Genomic DNA, 22,221 nt, shown 5'->3' on the forward strand with positions numbered 1-22,221 from the left:
TATTGATGTCCATCACATTCTACCCTCCTTGCTAATCCCCTGCCCCCTCCCTTCCCTTTCCACCCCTCTGCCCTATCTAGAGTTCGTCTATTCCTCCCATGCTCCCCCTCCCTACCCCGTTCTGGGTTGTTGTTCCCTTTTTATGAAGAAAACTTAAACACAGAAAGATCAAATCATTTATACAAGGCTCTCAGTCCTAGGGTGGCCTATGCCAGAGTTTCTTTAAGAAAAGTAGCTTGTAGGTGCTGGGAGGATAATTCAGTGGTAGAATGCTTGCCTATTATGCACAAGGCCCTGGGTGCAGCCTCTCTCTCTCTCCTCTCTCTCTCTCTCTCTCTCTCTCTCTCTCTCTCTCGTTTTATTTGTTTGTTGTTTGTTTAAAGTACTGGGGATTGAACCCAGGAGCTCAGACTTGCTAGGTAGGAGCTTTTCCGCTGAGCCACATTCCCAGCCCTTCACTTCTCTTTCTTAAAGCTTCAGGGTCTTAATGCAATGGGAGGAGAAATGTGGTGTGGGTCACTCCTTGGCTTTCCATCATTAGGCAACACCTCTCCCCACCCCATTCCCCTTTCTCAGGGGGTCCCGATGCCACCCCTTTTCCTACACACAGAGCTCTAATTCTCCGCTGCCCCAGGCTTTCAGCTGTCCATGGGGCTCCTTGTTTTTGTACATTATCCCTAATGGATCAGCCCCCCCCATAAGGTTTCTAGATAGGGGCCCGGCCCCCCAGATCATAAAGGTTAGGCCCATGGACTCCAGAGGGCTGTGTCGGATGAGGAATTCTTTCAGAAAGCCTTGCATCTGGAGTTTTCTAATGGTGCCTTCAGGCAAGAAAAATTAAAATTAAACCACCAACCAACAACCCCTCCCCCCCACCAGCCCTACCATTCCAGCTTTCCCCCACAGCAAGATTTCTGACTTGGTTAAATAGAATTCATTAATAAGCAAGGGGGAAAATCACTCCAGGCAGTTTACTCTTGAAAATGTAAACTGTTAAAACATTTTGTGGTTACAAGCATTCGAAAAATCATGTATTTTCTCTAGTGTTTTGTGATTTCTCGGAACCAAAGATTTTTCTGATACATGCAGAAAACCTGAAGGAGATGGTCACACGGAAGAGGATTCAGCCTTCAGTGTTTTTATGGTGGTGACGTGCCTGCAAGTTGGAAATCTGGAGCTACCCTTGACTTGAGCTTTCTTTGCTTTCAGCTACCTTATTTTTTTTCCTTCTAAAAATACAAGTCATTCCCTGGGGTGTGGATGGGGTGTGTGCCCAGTGAGGCAGGAGGGGGGTCTGGGTCCCCTTACATGCACCAGAATGACCAGTCTTTCTCCCTGGCCCCACCTCTCCCCCTACCTCTCCATCTCTCTGTCTCTCACAAACACAATCCTCCCTGGGATGAGAGTGGTGTTCTAGAAAGAACCCAAGAAAGAAGAGACGGGACCCTGGGAGGAGGAGACTATGGAGCCTTCTTTGCAGGGGGGTTCCCAACCTGTCTTTGTCTGAAAACCGGGCACGGGGCCAGCCTCAGCCCAGCGGATTGCCGCTCTTGGCCTCCAGCCCAGCGATGGATCTGACTGTCATTTCCCCACCCCCAGTGAGGCAGGAGGCGAACTGAGAGGAGGGCTGGGGGGAGAGAAGAGAGCTTGGTCTGGGAAGAGAGGGAGGAGCGGCGGCGACACTAGAGACAGGACTCAGCTGGGAGGTGGGGACCCATCCAGTCTGGGGGGGGGGGGGGCTTGTCAGTCCCTGATCCTCTGCAAGAATCCATTATGAACAACCAGGGAACGTGACAACTCCATCAGAGGCAGAATATGGTAGTCAGGAGGCAAGGCTGTTGCTCTAGCCATGAGACCTGTAAACGTCAATCTTCTTTTTAAAGACTCTGAGGAAGGAAGTCAACAGTCGTCTTTGGAGAGGAATTCCACCATTTAGTGCCCCTCACAAGCAAGAAATTCTTGCCATCTTTGGATCCCTTTGCTATTCTAGTTTGCAACTATTTTGATCCACAATGTTTGAATGCACTTGGCTTAGATATTAGCAATTTTAAAAATAAAATCACACTGTATTAAATATTATTTTAAAAGAAAAGATTTTCTTCCTTACATTCAAAGGAAACCACTCGTCCAACAGATCAATCTCTCCGTACTTAAAATGTGTTACCATAGGCAAGAAAATAAGGTTAAGGACTTTGAAAGTGGACCAGTTTCTGTGAATTTAAGAAAAAAAAAATGAACAACAGCTATAATAGCTGCAAGACTCTCTGGCTTTGAACGTTTCTTTTTTCCTCCAAAAATTTCACACTGGGCGATTGTTCATGAACCTATTCTCTAAGTTATATTTATGGTATGACAGAGAAATAAGGAATCTGAGAACTCCTCTAGTCCAGTGGCCCTTACTTTTCTAGTGCGGAAATAGAGATTCAGAGAAATTAAGTGACTAACCCAAGGTCACACAGGGAGAGGGTTGGAGAAAGTACTAGAATCTAAAAAAAGTAAGCCTCTCTCTCTTCCTCCCCTCCCTCTCCCTCTCCCTTTCCTTTCCCTACCTGCTCCCCTCTGTCTTTCTAGCTCACTTCTTTTCTCTCTGGCCTCCTTTCATCTTGCTTTGTCAGCATGCCTTCCCTGCCTGGATTAATTAAACAATTTGTTTCTCAGATGTATTCAAATGAAATATTTTTTTTCCTGGATATTTGTACTAAAACATACTAAAACCAAATGTCAAAACATCATATTAATTAACAGGAAATTGTTCTGATGTATGCAGTAAGAGAGAACTGAAAGCACTATTTCCAAATTGATTGTGCCACATAAATTCAGAAAAATATGGGTCCAACATATTGCCTTGACCTACTCTTGCAGGCTTGCACTGTGTTTTACAATCCTTCAGCTAGGACTCCATTTTTCAGGTATGCCCAGATGTGGCACAAAATGGAAGCTGGGATCATGATCGTTAACCCAAGCATGTGGGAAACCAAGGTGAGGCTAATATGATACTCAGCTGGCGGATCATAGAAAATGGTAGAACCAGGCTGCACTTCGCATCGCAAAATAGGCAGTAAAGTTTGGACAAAATGATAGCCAATGACCAAATACCCAATAATAGCTGGTCCATGGGTAAAGTATATGGTACCCCAAATCCATAATTCTCTCTCTAGAGATTTGACCCCCAGGCTCCACTGATCTGAAGAGCTTTTAGTTGCTGGTTCCAGAATTTCCAGAACTCTCTTTCCTTTTGCCAAGGGATAAGCCATGAGTTTGTGAGAGTAGCTGTCTCCTTTGCCCGGGTTCCTGAGTGAGGAGGCACAGAGCAGAGCCCTGCAGTGGACATGAACACAAGCAAGAGAAAAGACTTTCTTATTCTAAGCTACCAGAATTTGGGCATCACTGCACAGTGTGACCTAGGCTGACAGATGGGACATGTGACATAATTTAAGGAGTGCAATGAAATATGTTTATGTAAATCACCATAATGTAACTAACATTTCCATTAGTACTTACTATGTGACAGGCCTATTTTAAGTTGTTGACAGGCACTTACCTACTTCATCCTCCTAGCAGTCCTGAGAAGTAGTGCTATAATTATCTCCACTAAATAGGTGAGAAAGGAGGCAGAGAGGTTAAATAAACAGCCCATGTTCCCCCAGTTAGTAAATGACAGAGCCAGAATTCGAATCCACACAGTCTGATTCCATAATGTGGACTCTACCAGTTGATTTAAAAAAATATTTTTAGTTGTAGATGGACACAACACTTTTATTATTATATTACTTTTATGTGGTGGTGAGGATCCAACCCAGTGCCTCACATGTGCTAGGCAACCACTTTACTACTGAGCTACAGCCCCAGCCCTACCAGTTGATTTTTTAAAAATATTGCTTCTCTTGTTGTCTGTTGGAAAGTACCCACTGCAGAAATAATGAAGGTGCTACACAAACCACTGAACTGCAGAAAGGAACCATTTCCTCTTTGCCAACCAAGAGATTTGCTTTTCCCCTTGCTACACAGTGACCCTTTGCCAGATTCACCCTCGGGTTCCTGCTTGGGCCAGAGAACACTTTGTCTTGAACCTGCATAGTCCAGGCAGGGCTCAGGGCTTTAGGCAAGAATCTTCTATATGACCCTGGGAAAAAATTTATTTGTGCAAATGTGAAGGAAGGTAACAGGGGCTGTAGGCGATTGAGGGTAGTGTGTGAGTGACCCTTTGTGTCTCAGACTTTTATCTTCAGAGATATGCTCCTTCCAGAAGCTCTGGAGCTGATGGCCACCAATCAGGTCATGGATTAGGTTCTGGCCACCCACTCTCAGTGCCAGCAAGCTCCAGCTGCTCCCCAGTCCTCCCTGTTTAGAGGGCTTAAAGGAGACACTCTGATAACAATCCATTCATGAGAAAGACAGTTTTCTTTGTGGTTTCTTTAAAGATTGGAGTACCTTGTATTGACTAAGTTTTACAGGAAAGTTTATGTTGTTTCCCCTTGAAATGCACATGGCATAGAATGCTCAAGCTTCTTTGTATGATGGGTTACCAATGTTAATGGGAAGCTTATTTTTTTGAGATGAATGTGATTTTAGACCTATATATTCAAGGTGGTGTGTTAGCTTCAAGAATTAGTGGGTTTGGAAGGTGCCTCGTGTTCAGTGGGGATTATGTTTATTCTTTGTCTGCTGGGAGAAACTAGACTTTCTGATGATCCTGAGTCTCAGGGCATTTTGTTCTTGTTGTATTTTTTTTTAATGGCTGTATTACCAAAATGTATGGAAATAAGGCTAGGATACACAAAAGAGGCTTGGATATGTTGTCATTCAGTGCAACATAATTGGTGGTGGTAGGGGTGGAAAATCTATACCCTTTATTAAAATTAGAGAGACTGAGTTGGGCACAGTGGCACATGCCTGTAATTCCAGCTCCTTGGGAGACTGATGAAGAAAGATCCCAAGTTCAAGACCAGCCTCAGCAACTTAGTGAGACCCTGTCTCAAAATAAAAAATAAAAAGGGCTGGGGCTGTAACTCAATGGTAGAGCACCCCTGGGTTCAATCCCTAGTATCAGGGGGTGGGGGGATGTAGGAAGCATGAGTCAACAGACCAGTGCCTCTCAGTCTTTTACTTTGATTACCATTTTTTTGGACAGTGAATCCTTCCTATTAAAATTTTCCCAATCCGTCAAGAAGAGAATGTTGATTTCATATTCAAGCACTTTGTAAGTTTTCTTCTAGAGATAACCAAAACTCAACTTCTTTTTCCCAATATTAAGAAAATGTACATACTTAGGCAATAGATGGCAGTGTTTCCACAAATTTTAATACTGCAATGGCTCTTAAAGAAAGCTTAGTGCTCAGCTCTTCCATAGCTCGCTGTGATCGTATAGTGGTTAGTACTCTGCGTTGTGGCCGCAGCAACCTCGGTTCGAATCCGAGTCACGGCAGGAGGAAAGCAGGATTTTGGAAGAGAACAACACTGCTCCCATAGTATATTGCTTCTGAACACCATTTTTTTTTTTTTGTTTGCAATCAGGCAGAGAATAATGAAGATCAATAAAACAGAAACCATTACACATACTTTTAACTTTAGAAATATGACATATGCAGAGTGGCTTTAGTAATATGCTAATCCTGTTGCAAGCGTGTGGTGTGTGGGTTTTTTTTTTTTTATTTGCATTGACGGATAATATGATAAAACTGGAGTGTAGTGGGCATGTAATTATTATTAATTACAACTACTTAAGCTCTGCTTTGAGCAGACTCGTCAAGTCTGCTTGCTTTTGAGCCTTGCCAGGGCTATACAGTAATAACAACCCTGAATTATTTGGAAAGATGTCAGCAGTAGATGTGGAAATCCTGTTTAACCAGGCATGAATTGTTGTTAGGAGGTTTTTTTTCAGGATGACAGAGAGAAAATGAACTGTCCCTTATCAGTAATTGCAGGAAACATTTTGTTTCTATGATATGAACTGCCTGTAATTTAACTTTCCTGCATCATTGGATAATGTAAGAAGCCAGTTGTTGCTTAAAACGAAAATCTCTGAAGTGGGCATTTGGGTCTGATAAAGAGCATATTGTAAGTAGACATTGGGGCTCAAGCAATAAATAATGTCCATATATGGTAAAACTTTTTAATGCCATTTTCCAAAAGACTGGGGTTTGTATTATAAGTGGCTAAATGTTGAATTAATGTGAGTAACATGGCTTTAATGGGCTTTTCTCCAGGACTTGAAAATATGGACAATACAGCCTGATATTTTATAGCCCTAGCCCGCCATGTTTAACAAGGGCTCACTGGAACATGCCTCTAACCCCTGTCTCTCGGATGGCCTCGCAATAACTCACTTTTGTTATTTATGTAATAATAAAAACTTTTCAAGTAAAAATATGTGCAGAACGATCATAGAAGATGCTTTTTAATGCCACTAACCCCTGTCTTGTGAATAGCCTAGCAATGGCTCATAGTGGTTATTTATGTAATACTAAAAATTTTTCAAGTAAAATATGTGCAGGATCTATCAAGTTCTTTCAGAGCCAGTGAATTATCGGAAATAATATTCTAGAAAAACTAGAATAAAGGTCACTTCTCCCTTAAAAAAAAAAAAAGACCTGTCTCTGATTATGGAACAAAGAGATTGGTCTCAGAGTACTACATTATGAAGTGAGTGAAATGGGTTTATTATCTCCTCTAAGGCTCACTTTCAAGACCATTTTCCACTCTGAGGTCTGACCTTCCCATGACTAATTCCCCAACACTCACTCCTTCCATCGACCCGACAGATTCTTCCGCCCCTTTTCCAAGGGCCTGGGCTGGGCTCTTCCTCAAGGCTACCAGCCCTTCTCAGCTGGCTGGAACTAATCAGGCTTCAAGAGGACAGCTGAACTACAAGTGTCCTTTAGTTAAAACAGAATAAGCCCATCCATAGTTATTTATATGTTATTAAGAGATTGAAAACGCAATGGAATACTCATTTGAGGAAGGAGTTTGTGTTAGAATTCAATGGTAACAAGCCACAGAAACACAGTATGTACCAACCTAAAGAAAGCCATGTACCCAGGCACAGGTAAAGGGGGCTTCAGAAGGATCCAGGTTATTAAAGATGACCAGAATATACTCTATTCATCTGAACCCATAGTTGTTTCTGAATGTTACCTATATTCTCTCACAGAAACTTCTATATGGTATGAAATATAACCGTCAGCAGCAATTCCTGCTCTTCATATCTTAACCATTGCTTCCAGTGGGAGACTTCCTTATTAATCTTCAAAAAATCCCAGGGAAGACTGTGATTGGTCAGGTGTACATCACTGAACCAATCAGCTATGCACTAGGGGCTAGACTCATAGCATAAAAGATATTAAGGTCTTGAGGCCAATCCCAGAGTGAGAGAATTACCAGCCCTGGAGTCACCTCAATCATCTCCCCTGGAAACTTTCCCTAGTGCATTACTAGACCACAGCATTTGGTGGCTGTGCTTCTACAAACCCACAAGCTCAACTTTTCACATTATAAGCAACTTTTAAAAAACAGGGTGGGTGAGGGTGTCAGAATATAACAATAAGTCTGGACTCAACTTTGAGCACAGGGACACTGTTTAAGCAACTGCTTGAACAAAGCAAATATTTATTTTCTTCTCTGTCACTGCCAAAAGTGGACCTTTTGCCCTTAATGACTACTCTCCCAGGGAAGAGCACAAAATCATCCTGACTACCAAAAAAATTAAGTTGAAGATGTGCAAGTCATTTAAGCTTGTATAATTGGGGGTACGGGGGAGAAGAAGGGATATAATGGTAAGAATTTAAAAAGTAATACACAAATAAATAAATAAAGACCATTTTGTACTTTGACACATAGTAGAATTGCAACAAAGGCCCCTAGTAGAGATGCAAAAAATAATGTTTACCATAATGTTTATTATTCCAAGATACATCATGACCTCATTTGACATCCAGCCTCCACAAGTAGAAACTCCAGAGTGAGTTTCCATTAGGAAGAAGGCTCTATGCCATGCATTTCAGAAACTTAAAAAAAAAAAAAAAAGACTCCAAGCCAGGGGCAGCAGTATCCACTGAGTGATGGGATCCATATTGGAGTTTGTAATCCCAGTTCATTCCTTCTTCACATGGTTACCAAGACTGAGGGGCATAAAAATCAAGGTATTTTCACCAACAGTTTGTTGACATTGAATTTCCTTCTTGCTGTTGTTAAAATGTGTTGCATTTTTAATCTGACATGAACTTTTTATCAGATTAGTTTTCAGAAATGTTAAAGCCCAAGTTATCTGAAGAAATTAATTCTAATTTTAATTATTAACATTGAGACACCATCTGCTTTTAATTTTAATTTTTGTTTTTTGTTTGTTTTCTTTGTTTTGAGACAGGGTTTCCTAAGTTGCTGAGAGTTTCTAATTGCCCAGGCTAGCCTCAAACTTGCAATCCTCCTGCCCTAGTCTCCCAGTTTGCTGGAATTACAGGTGTGTGCCATAGCATCTGGTTGGCTTTTCATACTTGTAGAGTGTTTTACTAATATCTCAACAGACCCCATTATTATTTCTGTGCCCCCATTATCTTCATTTTACTCATTTATTTTTCAAACATTGTTTATATTTTATAAAAAATCAATACTTGCTAATAAAAAACAGTGTGACTATGATATAATCTTTCAAAAATTATCTCTTCAAAATGTCAATTGTAAAGCATTGCAGGGAATAGGTAAGCCAAACTTACAATCAGATTTCCTGACAACTTGTTAACATTGATGATAAAACATTACAGCAATAGCAGAATCCTAATTTTGGTCGAAGGGTTTTGACAGTTATTGTTTTCACTGACTTTGTAATCCCCTGGATTTTTATTCATTCAGATTGTGAAAGCACTTGCTCATTGAAAAGTCAGGAAAGCTTTTTTTTTTTTTTTCCTTCCATTTTCCTAGGAGTCAACTACAATGGCAAGAAGATGTCTTAATTTGCTGTCTAGTCTATAACTTTACGTCCCTCTTGTTGGTATACCCGCAGTGGCCTATTAGAGTCTGTTCAAACAAGATATTTTTACCTATGTTAACTGTAATTGAGTGCCTGAACTAAAGATTCAGAACTACATATGCTTGCTTATTACCCTAAGTTATGGCTTTAGCTAAATGCTTCTTTCTTGTTCTCTACAATAGTGGGGCAGAGCTATCTCATTAATCTCCACCATTAACTTATTTGAATGAAAAGAGTTTCTATTCCAGTATTTTCTATGCCTATTTTTTAGTGAGCTTTAATAAATAATTGACATTTATTTTTTTTCTGATCAAATCATAAATTGAACAACTCCAAGTGAATTAACTATAATAATAAGTACTTTCTTATTTGAAAATAAACCTCTATTTCATAATTATGAAAAGCGTTTTTTATTTTTATGCTATTAGACACCTGTGCGTAGAAAATGGGCAGGGAGGTTGATGCTGCCAACACCATTGTTGGGGTGGAGATCCAGAGGTCCAGTTTTTTTTGGAGCAGCTGGTGGTGACTGTGAAAGGCAGCACATACCCACAAACAATTGCTGAAGTTTGGTCTACAGGCTCAGGGCACTCTGCCTGTGCCAGGGCCTCTGCCTGTTCTAAGGTGTTATTGCTGATCTCAAGAAATCACCCTGAAAGGTGGAAGATCTGTGGCAAGGCCTGGAAATATGGGTCTTCCAGAAAAGGAAATTCCCACCAAAAGCTAAACCAGAGAGAAAGCCTAAAGAGATTGGCATTAAGCACCAGCTCTGCCTCTTCTGACTGCTTGACTTTGACCTTGACCTGTTTATGTTTTGGTTCCTTACCAAACCAGAGTGATTGCAAGAGTTAGATAAGGTAACATGTATCTGCTGTGAATCCCAAAGACCTCCCCTTCCATTCCTTCTTTTCAGAAGAACATAATCTTTGTTCTTTGTTGTTTGTGTGGATTTTCCAGCATACAAAAGTCAACCGGGGGAAGAGGGGGGGGAAACCATTGGATTCAGCCACTCTGATTGGCAGCACCTTTAACAAACTCTTGTGTCATTTGACTGCAGGCTGAACTGCAGAAAGGTGATCTTGTGTTGCCCAGTCTGTCCCAATGAGGAAGAGCTAGGCAGAGAGGTCAACGTCAAGCCGACTCCGCGATAACGTAAATGGCCACTAGATGGCACTGCTTGTTGTTGTTAAGCAAAGACAAGGGGCTCTTTTCCTTTTTTTTCTCCATGGGTTCCTGGCCCCGGGTATCTGCCACTGGGATCCTAATCATAGCAGAACGCCTCTGTTCTCGGAAGGGAGGTCCTATTTTCGGCACATTATCATCAAGATCTGAAGACCAAACAGACTCCACCTTCAATCTGGGGGAATTACCTCAACAGTGTTGTCTTTATCCAGAGGTGATTTTAAAAGAATATATTGTATTTGGATGTCAATGTTCAAAGGCTCCAAGGCAGAAAATTCCATTTCAAAAGAAAGTGTGATTAATGAAGCTATATAAATCCTGTAGAGGCTGGAGCAATTTCAGAAATGACACCATACAAATCAAAGACACAAGTTTTTTCTACATCCTCTCTCACTTTCTCTTGTTCTTATTTCTGCACCATTTCAACCTTTTCTTCCCTCTTTCTTTTTTTGCATTTTCTTAAATATATGTAGCTCCAAAATCCAAAACAGGAAGGAACTTGATCAGGAATCCTAGCTACAGCCTAGCTTCAAGCTTTGGCCCCAGCTTCTCCTCATTCTTCCCTGGGGAGATCCAAAGACAGGGTTGAGACTGTAACAGTTAGCTTATAATTTCACTAACTGCTTATGAAACTTGAGTTAATTCTGGAATTCCACATAGCCCAGTCTCACTTAAAGAGAAAATTGAGTTAAAGAATAATGTAGAGCTATACTAAAGGTTTTCTAGGAGAGGTGGTGTGGGTATTTTAGAGACTGTCCCATAAATTTATTTTTTTAAAAAAATCTCCTTTAGAGATTTCTCTGTCTCCTTAAACTTCCCACTTATACCAGCTGCCAAGTGTGCCGGTATTATTCTCCTGGTTTTGCATCAACCACTCTTCTCTTACCCTTCTCTCCTCCTACCTCCTGTTCAGGCTCCCCACTCCCTGCTAAGCTGGGAACTCCTTTGTGCCCTGAAGGCATTAGTCTCCCCAGCCTAGTCTGCCTGTGACTGCTTCCACCTATGAGCCCCTTACCCAGAAAAATAACATATAGCATGGTACAGTGTCCTCAAATATAATGTCCTGCAGTGCTACCCGAAGGTTAAGCCCATCAGTTCTGGGGTCAGATTCCTGTGTTTAAATTTAAGCTCCACCAATTACTTTGCTGGGTGACCTTGGGCAAGTCATTTGGCCTCTGATACCTTGGTTCATCCTTGTATCCAATGTGGATGATAAAAGCATCTGTTGGTATGTAGACTGAATAAGCTAGCCTAGGGACAGCACTGATGAGAGTGTCTGATTCAGAGAAAGTACAGTACAAATATTCATTGTAGCTATTATTATCATCATCATAATTATTACCATTATATGCTGGGCATAATGGCAGATAAAGAGAATATAAGGGTTTATAAAAATAGACAATATCTTTGCTTTTATGGAGCTTTTAGGCTAATGGAAGAAACAGATAAGTCACCTGGCACTTGCAATTCTGTACAAGATTATAAAAAGGAAAGCTTCCTGTTTGATAAGAGTACATAGAGACATTTAACCTCTAGTTGGGAGTCCAGAGAAAATGTCCTTTTAGCACTGAGACCCCAAAAGGGGAAAGAGAAGTCTTTATACAGATAACTACCAGAACACTCAGTTCTTCTTGCTTTTGTAGGAAGGGCAAAACAGAAAGGCGAGCCTTGTTGCTAGTTTTTCTGGGTCTAAGTGTGGCTGCAGTGCAGCGGGACCTGGGGGGCAGTTAGCACTGTTTTTGCAACTTAAGGGTTTCACGTCTTCAGCAGCTGTAAGAGGCTCCAAGATGGGAGGATAGGAAGGTCTTTGTGACATGGCAGGGGCACATGCCAAAGCAGTCAAAGCAGAAGGATGAAACTGCACTTGATTTTCAATGTCCTCCTGGGTGCTCCCTGAAAGATCCAGGCATCTCTTCAGCTAGAGGGATGGTGAGGTGGGTGGGTAGAAGCTCAGTGCCATCCAGCAGGCTGGCGAGTCAGTGGGACAGGAAAATGTGAAGACCTGCATGCAAGCACTGGAGAAGGAAGTTTTTCTTTTTTCTGCTTTTAAGGAATCACAAAATATCTAAAGCAGTCAGTTAGCAAACGTATACTACATGCCAACTCTGTAGATGACAAGGCGAATGTATAACAGAAGCTTAAGGACCTTACTGGAAAAAGTCAGAGGTGCCCCAAAATGAGGCAATGTGACATCATCTGAATCATCTGTGGAGTGTGGAAAGGGACTCTGGGGGTCCTGAGAGCAAACCAAACTGTCACAGGGTACCATAGAGCAGATTCTCCCTACGTGTTGTGAGGCATAGCAATTCCCTACAAATCCGTGTTCCAGGAAAATGAAAGCTTGAATGCTGAGTTAAGTGAGTCAAGTGAGCACAGGACTTTTCAGAGCCTTTAACTGTGCTTTTATGTACTGTGAATTTGTAAAAGGATAGTACAATATGCTGTGTTCTCAACCCTTTGACCAAAGAATCTGTTCTCGTTCTTCTTGGGGAACTAGCATTCAATAGACACTTGTTCACAACAGCAATCTGTATTAGGGTAGTAATGTATTTACTCACTTATATAGTCTCTGAACCTGTTTCCCCTCCATGCTTTGTGTTTTTCAGGGATTTTTCACATTTCATTGTACATTAGACCAGAAAGGCATTCCCAATGGCCTTGGTTTTGTTCTTTCCAAGTACCTGAAATCAGCATCAGCATGAACTTAGCAAACTCAAAATTTCCCTGCAACTGTGTTTCCAAACTTCAGTCCTAGCAAGAAATGTCTTTTGTTTTTATGGGTTTAAAAAAAATCCCATCTTACCAAATGCACGCTTACCAGATTAAAGCAATATATTAATAACATTTCTAAAAATAATAGCATATGCCTAACCCTTGAGCTGGGACTCCACACTTGGGCGTGGCACCCTCTCCAGGAGTGCCACAATTCAGGCTAATACAAACTTGAGTTGCTTCTAAAAGAAAGCACATGGGCTCATTGTTGGCTGTTATACCAGGCAAGTTCTTGTCATAGACAGTACAATAAATAAATTTAACACTTTCGACATCTGACATTGACATTAATGTAGACTTCCAGCCTCATTCTAAACATCATCACCAAGAGCATCTCCATGTGCTGTTAGTGTTCAATACTACAGTAATAATTTTGTTTGGAATTCCTAAAACTGTTTCCTATGGGATCAGAGTGCCAATTTTTTTTTCATGTGGCACCATGAAACACAGCGATGCAATCAATAACCAAGACTTTTAGTGAGCTTGCGATCAGAGGGGGAAATAGACAGGCAAGTGAGTTCAGTTATAATACAACAGAGTGTGACATCATGGAGGCATGAGAAAAGACCGGCAGTAACACAGGAACTTTAAAAGCATGGTACCTGTTTCTAGCTATTGAGTTTACAATGATAGAAGGAGACAGAAGTGAGGATGAAGACTATAACAGGCAAATCATACAGAGATTAGTAAGATTTCCAAACTATAAAATAGAAGGTTCAGGTTTTGTTTTTGTTTCAGTACCGTAGGTTTAACGCAGGGTGCTTTACCATTGAGCTACATCCCCAGCACCACCCCTCCTTCCTTTTGAGACAGAGCCTTGCTAAGTTGCTGAGGCTGTTCTCAAATTTGCAGTCCTCCTACCTCAGCCTCCCAAATCCCTGGGATTACAAGCAGTGTAAAGAAGAAAAAACTTGGTTCCTTTTTTTTTTTTTTTTTTTTTTAAGACCAGAATAGTCATACAGATTTAAGACTCTTCCTGGGTCATGGGTTCAGGGGGATTTGGGAAAGGATATTTTACCTATGAAGAAAGAGGCTGCCATCTACTTTCCAAGGAAGACTTTTTTTTTTTCTTTAATCAGAAAGGATACACGTGTGAGCTCCCCTGAAGAGTATCTCCAGAGAGGCAGAACATGAACATATTCAAATCATTCATTCATTTCGATGGACATTTATTGAATGTATATTATATTAAGGTACTCCTCTACTTATTGTGGGGGAAAGATGAGCGAAATTAGGCCTCTGCAGAGAAGTAACTCATGGTCCCATAAATCAATAATTTCAGTGCTCACATTAAGGTTTTGGATGCACGGTGGCAGTCCTGTGGTTGTTAATAAGACAAGGGCCTGGAGATTAAGTGGCCCATCTAAAGCTCCTGGGAACACAACAACAACCAAAAGGCAAGAAAGAAAGAAAAAAAAGAAAACAAGGACATAGTAATGTCTGAAATTCCAATCACATTAAAACTCCGATGGAGTTTCAATCCCCCAAATAAAAGTATTCCATACAAGCAAAGCTCAGTCTTTCCAAATAGTGGTTTGGTCTCAATTACTTCTGTCCCTTTTCCCCAGGTTCTCTAGAAGATGGTATCAGATGTGTGGCTGGGGCAGGTGAGGGGTGGCAGGGCTCCATGAGCTTATTGGGGAAGAATGGGAGGGGGGGTGGCAGACTGCATTCACAGGCCCTGCTTTGCCCATGGTTCCTGCTGGTGTGAATGCCAAAGGCAATGATGGCTGACCTGTGCTCTGCTTCTCTCCTCTTGCCCTTCTCCTCCGACCCTGCCTCCCTCATCTTGGCTCTCCAAAGCTACAGGAACCTGGGAGTGACATCCGTTCCACACAGAAACCTAGAGCAGAGCAGTAAAACTAAATTCCACACACCTCTGCCTGTCCCTGCGACAGACGACAGACGAAACCCCGGGTCTCCTGGGAAGGAATCTGGCATCTGAGCACTCTCATGTTGTCCCAATATTTCTCCCTCTTCTGCAGACCAAAGGCTTGGGAGGGAGAACTCAATCAGATTTGACCACTTCATTTTCCACCTCTCTCTGTGATTGTCCCTGTAGCCTTGCCAGCCCTGGGAGGAGGGGGGGACTTCTTTCCCACTTCCTCTTTCTACCTAGATAGATATCCCTTGTGTAAAATTCTATCCAGTCCCCCAAACTGATCCCCAGATATGTAACAAAGGAGTTTTAAAAAATCCTCTCCCTTCACACAAAGCCTGTCTCTCCCTTGCCCTTCATCTTGCAGAAAATGTCAAGAGCCCACCCTTAGAAACTGCCTGGGAGTCAGGAGCCCAGGGCTCTGGCTTCTGTCACAGAGCAGTGTAACAATGACTTAGAAGGAAATTAAATTCATGTATTTAATGTCTACAAAGAGCATATCACTTTTGAGATAATAGAATTGTATTTCTTTGTCCTTTAATTGGGTAGTCCAAGGAATGTGGTTCTGCAGGTCGGTTGCCTCTGGGTAAACTGTGGCAAGTGTTTCAAGCTCAAATAAGTTTAGGGAATGCTGAGTTAAACAAAGTTAAATAGGTTTATTTAATGTGAAACCATCAGAGCCTTTAATATGCTAATGTGTTCTGTGAATTTTGATATGCTTTTTCCCAAACTTACTTGATCATAGAACAATTTTTTTTGTGTGTGTATCTACTGGAAACAGTGGTATGCAGAATACAGGAATGAAAGACACTGAGTATCTTTTGTCCCCAGAGTCCCTGAATACATCCATCTCTATATTTCCTCCTTATTTAGTAAACAAAACAAGTATCTAAGGCAAAAGTGATTCTACATTGGATTTCTCACTCACCTGGGTCCTTTGACTTCCTGGCACTCGGGCTACGGTTTAGCTAAAACGACTGTGACATCAGTATTGTCAGTGTGAAGTACCTGAGCATTAGGCAGTTGGAAACACTAGAATTTAAATTTTAGAATTTAAAAGTGTTTATTCAAAGTACACAAACAAGCATAACCCTTCCCCCACCCTTGCTGAAATGAGATATAAGAGGTCCGCGTTCCCAAGCTTCTCTGGGAATTCTCCAGTGGAAATGCATGCCGACTCAGCCTGCGTTACTCTGTGAAGGGTGGGAAACGGAGGATGGCTCATGGTTAAGGAATGCAAAATAAGGATCTCATGACTTTCAATATAAAAATACATATGGTGTAAGATTACTGTACCGTTCCCCACAATCAGAAAGAATGCAAATATTCCCTGCATGGCAGGGACAAGGAAAACAGAATCCAAGTCGACGGAAAATTGGGATCAAGAGGAAAGTTCTGGCCAAATGGTTTTGCAGAGAACATAGTGATCTTAAAATAGGTTCTGTACCGGGGACATTACCTAAGGAAAAATAATCAAAACTCAAGGGACGTGGATGAGTTTCTAGGGAGGACAATGATGGATGAGAGGAAATGGCAGGAGAAAACCATAGATGGCCAGGATAATGGGCCCAGTGACCCTTTTACCTTCCTCAAACTTTTCTTCTGTCTTTGTGTAAATAGAGAAGAGGCCTGACCTGACACACGAAGTTAAAAAAGAGGAAAGAAAAAATGATATTTCACGTGCAGCCCCATGTGGGCTGGAAGTATAACTCATAAAGAAAAAGATCAGTCCCGTCGTCGTACACATCTCTGTGTGAGAGGGATTGATTTATGCGTGCAGCTTTAGCATGAGAAAACATCCCAAGCACACAAGAAAACAGCAGGGAGTCCTGGAGGTCCCAGAAGAATCAGATGTTACTGGCCAGTCTTAACTTTCATGTACAGGAGCAATCAAGCATCCTGAAGAACGAAGAAGAACACTTCTTGTACCCAACCCTATGGTCACTCCTGGCCCCCAGAATTTTCTTCAAATAAAACATGATGTATGCATTATTTTCCAAGTCAATCAATCACAATTAACAATTGGTTGCACTCTTTGAATGAAATGGTAAAATATAGCTGCTGGCATGTGGGTATGATTTTTCCTAATGGCAGACTCAATGGACACAGGAATGGTAACCTGAGCTGTCATGAGTACATATGGCTTTTAAAAAAATAAAATAAAATAGAAGCTGCCCATAGGAAAGCTGTTGTTATTGAGAATTCAGGACTGTGGAAATGCTTCATCTTCCTCCAGACCGGGCTGGAAGATTCTGTGAGCATAACTGTTTATTTTTTTGTGCCCAACACCCTACCCACTTATCTTCCTACATCCTAATTCCTACTTCCCCGCCCAACCTGAGGTTATGGCTGATGGGGCTCCACACCTCTTTTGGCCACAGAGTGGGTCTCTGGACCAAGTTAATACCATATTCTTCTAGCAAAAGGGATTAGTCCAAAATGTGGGTGTGTGACCTATGTTGAGCCAATTACAATCCATCATGAGAGTAATGAGTGGAAAGTGAGGAGATCTTGTCTCTAGATCTCCCTTTCCAAGATTTGGCTTTATAAGCCCACGGGCCTTTAAGCCTTCTTAAATGTAATGTTGTTCAAGCTAAATGCTTATCACATGCCATTGAAAAATTTCCATCTAATACAAGAATTAGCAGAATTGGAAGGAAGTCTGTTTCTGTTTCTTTCTCTTCCTCCATAGGAACGTTTATAGAAGACTGTAAGTGCCAGACCAGAAACACGGCAGTGAGCAAACAGCTCTATCAGCATACAGGGAAACTATGACCTATTGGGATAAGCATCCAATGGCTGCTAATAATTAATGAACTTCAAGGGTTCAATTTTCTATAAGGAAAGGTAGCCAAAAACCAGAGGCCTAACTCTTACCATCTAGGGGTGCTGGGTTCATTGTCTCCATTCAGCAAAGAATTAAAGAACAGGACGCAGAGATAGCAGGCAAACAGCAAGTTTATTGCAAAAGCGCAGAATAGAATTTTCCAAAGAGAAGGGGCCCCAGAGCTGGGAATCCGGTGGCGGAATGTCAGCCTGTTCTTTTTGTGGTCTCTGGAATTTCCTCCTTTCCTTGTCTCCTCCTGGGTCCACCCGTTCCTCACTATTATTGATTGGTGCCCCCACTATCTATGCAACCGTTTTTTGTTTGTTTGTTTGTTTGTTTTTCTATTAGATCCCTACATCCCCTTAGGAGCTAGAGTACAAAAGTAGCTGTCTGATTGAGGCCCCGGCTCATGTCCACAAGTGCTTTGTTCAACCAGGAAGTTGACCTCATCAGAGGACCCTCTCCATGCTCCTTTGTTCTGGCCCTGCCCCTGACCTCCTCGTCCCTCATCTTGCCCTGGCTCCCTGAGCCTTTCTATATCTCCCTCATCACATCTGGGCAAAGGTAGGACAGTTTCTATGAGGGAGTGATGCTTAGGCTGGGACCTGAAGATAGGCAGGAATCAGTCTTATCTGCATGGAACAAGGTGTCCTTTGACATTTTAACACTGCATAGCATGGTGGCTACTAAAGTTTAAAAATGTCTGTTTTTCCCACTAACTGAGAAGAAACCAGTCTGTTTATTTGGGAATATGATGAGTTTGGGGTTCTTTTCATATTTCCTGGGACCTTATCAAATAGCAAATGCAGAAGAGAAGTTCTGATCTACGTAAAATGCAATGCTAGGCAGAAAGTGGAACAAATATCCCTCAAGGGGGAAAATATAACAATTCTAAATATCTGATAAATTATCTTTGGAATCCTAAATATCTATTTAAAAATTTGACCTACTTACAGATGGGTACTGTGTCAAAATTCATAAAAATATACAAAAACTAAGGTATGGTTCGGCATAATAAATATGCACTTTTATTGAGTAAACTCTAAGGGTATATCAACATAAATCTACTCTGCTATGCAAACTAGCACTGGGTGGATCCTCCTGGGGCATCCTTTGCTTTGTTGAAATGTTTCCAATTGTGATGGATCCACTGTCCATTGGTTTTTAGCGGATAATTTACATTTGTCAACTCTCATTTGTACATAGATAAGATAACTCATATTGAAAGCCCATCATCTTCTTATCTTCCTGAATGAAAGAGCTAATCTGATTTATTGTTTTTATAATGTATGCTATGAATTTCTCTTCAGTGCCTCAAATTCCAGGTAGTTTTTGAAAGACTTCTTATTATTGTACATTTTACCTTGTGAAAGAGCATATACACTCTTTGCAATTCAGTTCTTCCGCTTCTCTCTCTCTCCAGCCTTTATCAAGCTTGAAAGCATTTTATCCAATAACTAATATTGTTAATTGTTTAATTATGTAATAAATCTTTATTGAATGCTTTACATATGCCAGACACTTTTCTAGGTCACAGAATTTGGAAAATAGATATCTTCATTTGATGTATTCTTTAATCTCACTGAACATTTGGTAATAATTGTCATTTAGAAAAAAGGGAAGGGAGGGAGGAAGGAAGCATCTCATTTCTTTATATTTATGAATGTTACTGTTATTTCACATGGTATGAATGCTTCTTTTCTCTTTTTTTTGCCAAAGATGAGAGTTTTTATATTACATGGTTGTATTCTGTAACAAAACAGTTGAAGGCAGGATGTGAAAAAGAAATCAATATAATTTACTTATAATTAACTTAAGTCTAAGTTAAAATGAAAAAAAAATTGGCTTATTCTCAGTGGTACTGCTGTTGAACTGTCATCTAAAAGCTTATATAATTAGTGGAAGCATGTTAATTGAATTATGGCAATTAAGTCAGTCTTGAGACAAGAGGGTCCCTTCTGATTGACGAGATTGTGGTAATGCTATAACCATTCTCCCCTGTTAGGAAGTTTTGGGACTGTGTCTCATCCTGCCCCTTAGTACGTTACCTACCATAGTGTAGCCAAATCTTGATTTCTCTGGTGTTAATTATCCACTTTGTGGGTTTTCTGGGCCCTTGGCTTCTTTCCACCCTTCTGTAGGGTAACCAGGTCAACAGCACTGAGGAGTAGGATGGAGCCATGAAGAGCCATGTGACTGACATCAGTTATTTTTACTACCCCCTATCTTCACCAGTGAAAAATACAGAGTGAGAAGAAATAAAAAATATTTTGGGAGTTGATGTGGGGAAAGTGATCATCTTTTCAGCCCTTTCTTTAATAATGCCATTGTTGATTGAAGTGTTGAGAATAGACTAAACCAGAGTTCTCATATGAGTTTGGGGGCTGTTGGGAACTGTAATCGACCAGGATGACCCCTTTTTTATAGATGCTATAGAGTGGGCTAGCGGCGTGTACGTTAGACAATGGCCCTTACCTGATATTAATAAATGAAGTAGCCTTGGCAAATTTCTTTCATCTCTCTAGGACTAAATTTACTCTGTAAAATGAGATTGGCATGGTTCCTTCTCTCTCCAAAATTCTACACTTTTTGGTCTATTTGCAAACTTAGTGCTGTGTTTTCTAGGGTTTTGATTGTGAGGTGTTAGTTTTCTATGATAAAGCCATCTAGGTGGCATGTGCACTAGCAAACATGCTGATGAAAGAGACTGTCAGAGGACTGATTGGTGGTTAGATTCTTCCAGGGAAGGAAGGAAGGAAAGAAAGAAGGGCCAACAAGAAAGAAGAGATGGTTGAATCACAATGAAATGTCAGAGGACAGAAGTCCTGGGGAAGTTCTGTGAGCAGGGCCAGCTCAGCTACATAATGAGCAGGGTCCCATGCAAAAGGAAAATGGGGGAGCTCTTGTTCAAAAATGAAGAATTTCCAACATGGCAACAGCAGTGTATTAAACCAAATGCAGGACCTTTCAAGTACAGGGCTCTGTGCGATGGCAGGGGTCACATATCCATGAAGTTGGCCCTGTTGCAGGCCAAGCTGGTTGGGATTGATCCTGTTTTCCAAGGTTTGAAATCACAGTAACCTCCCCTTTCGGGGTTCCCTGGATCTGCAGGGCTTACTTCAAGTCAAGTCTGCTTTTCATTCAGTGCTATGTTTCTTTCTTGCTTGCTTTTTTTTTTTTTTTTTTCTTAACAGTGCTGCTAGTTGTATAAATATTTTACAGTTCCCCTATGAAAAGTTTCCAAGGGGCCCATGTTGAGGGGGAAATTTTTTGAAAGGATTTTTTCCATAGCAATTAAAATCTTTCAAAGCACCGAGAACTCCCCAGTTCCACTTTAGTGCAACAAACCTCTATTTTTTTTTTTTTTTTTGCCCAGTTTGGATGGCTCTGGGTCTGAAAGTAAGCCAGCCTCTTTGTTTGGTGACTTTGTGGGTTTCCGATAGACATTTGGAATTTAAATTCATTAGATACATGACAGAGCTGTGGATGGAACCGGCGGAGGGTTTAGAAATGCTGTGATCGGAAACTCCAGCCCCTATTTCCTGTATCTCATTTACGGGGGTAAAATGACTATAAATCAACCTAAAGCTCATTTTGGCTTCCCAGATGAAGTCAGATGTACACTCTGACTTATGCATATACCATTTTTAGTTAACGCACCAATAAAAATAATTGTGCAAGCCTAAATTTGGAAGTGTTCCCAGCGTTTATGACAAAACTTAATAAAGCCAGGCGCATTGAATGTAATATGGGAATTTTATTGAAATGAAATTAGTCCATCATGTAAGCTCCACATTTTTCTCAGATTTCTTGGACTTCATAGGAGAGCTTTCCTGGGGACCCTAATAGGGTCCTGCAAAAATTTAAGTACAGTATGCAGAGACACAGGATTCAGATGAAGACTGCAGTGTAGCATGGTGTGCCCCAATTTTCAGAGCAGCAAACCACACACACTTCTTCAAGCTTGCCTCTACTCTTTTAACCCCAGGGTCTAAGCAGCAGACATATTGTTGTGGTTTTACACAAAACATGGGACTCCTAGAGAGATGGGAATGGGGGTTCATTTGTAATTCTAGTAATGATGGTACGTGCCAGAAACCTATTATGTAATTTCCCCAGGGAATCAGTATGGCAGCAGCCATTGTATATGTCCATAAAGTTTGGCTGCTTGACTATATTTAGGGATAAAAGCCAGGGGGGCCTCGAGATGCTTTCTTGGCTGCTCAAAGGAGAAGGCAAAGTTTATGTCTTTGAAATTTAGGGTTGAGGGTGATATAGAGATAAGGAGATCTGAATAAAAGAATTCAAGTTCTGATATGGATTATATTTCTTTTACAGTAGTTCTCAAACTATGAGTATGTAAACATTTCTTGGAGGACTTGTTAAAAAAAAAGCAAAAAAAAAAAAAACCTAGGTCTTACCTCAAGAGATATTAATTCATATCTATTACACCCATAGCTGGAAGTAGGAATCAGCATTTTAAACAATACCCCAGCTGGGTGCGGTGGCACATGCCTGTAATCCCAGCAGCTCCAGAGGCTGAGACAGGAGAATCATGAGTTCAAAGCCAGCCTCTAGCAATGGCAAGGTGCTAAGCAA

At 41.1% G+C, this 22,221-nt stretch overlaps 1 protein-coding gene across 5 annotated transcripts in view; it reads left to right on the forward strand.

Annotated features, from left to right (window-relative positions):
• NFIB (nuclear factor I B) overlaps positions 1-22,221 on the forward strand; it is a 433,171-nt gene that overhangs the window by 89,035 nt on the left and 321,915 nt on the right. The window lies entirely within an intron of this gene.

The sequence above is a fragment of the Spermophilus citellus genome (genome assembly GCF_964194105.1).
Source record: "Spermophilus citellus genome assembly, chromosome: 2".
Classification (NCBI taxonomy): domain Eukaryota; kingdom Metazoa; phylum Chordata; class Mammalia; order Rodentia; family Sciuridae; genus Spermophilus; species Spermophilus citellus.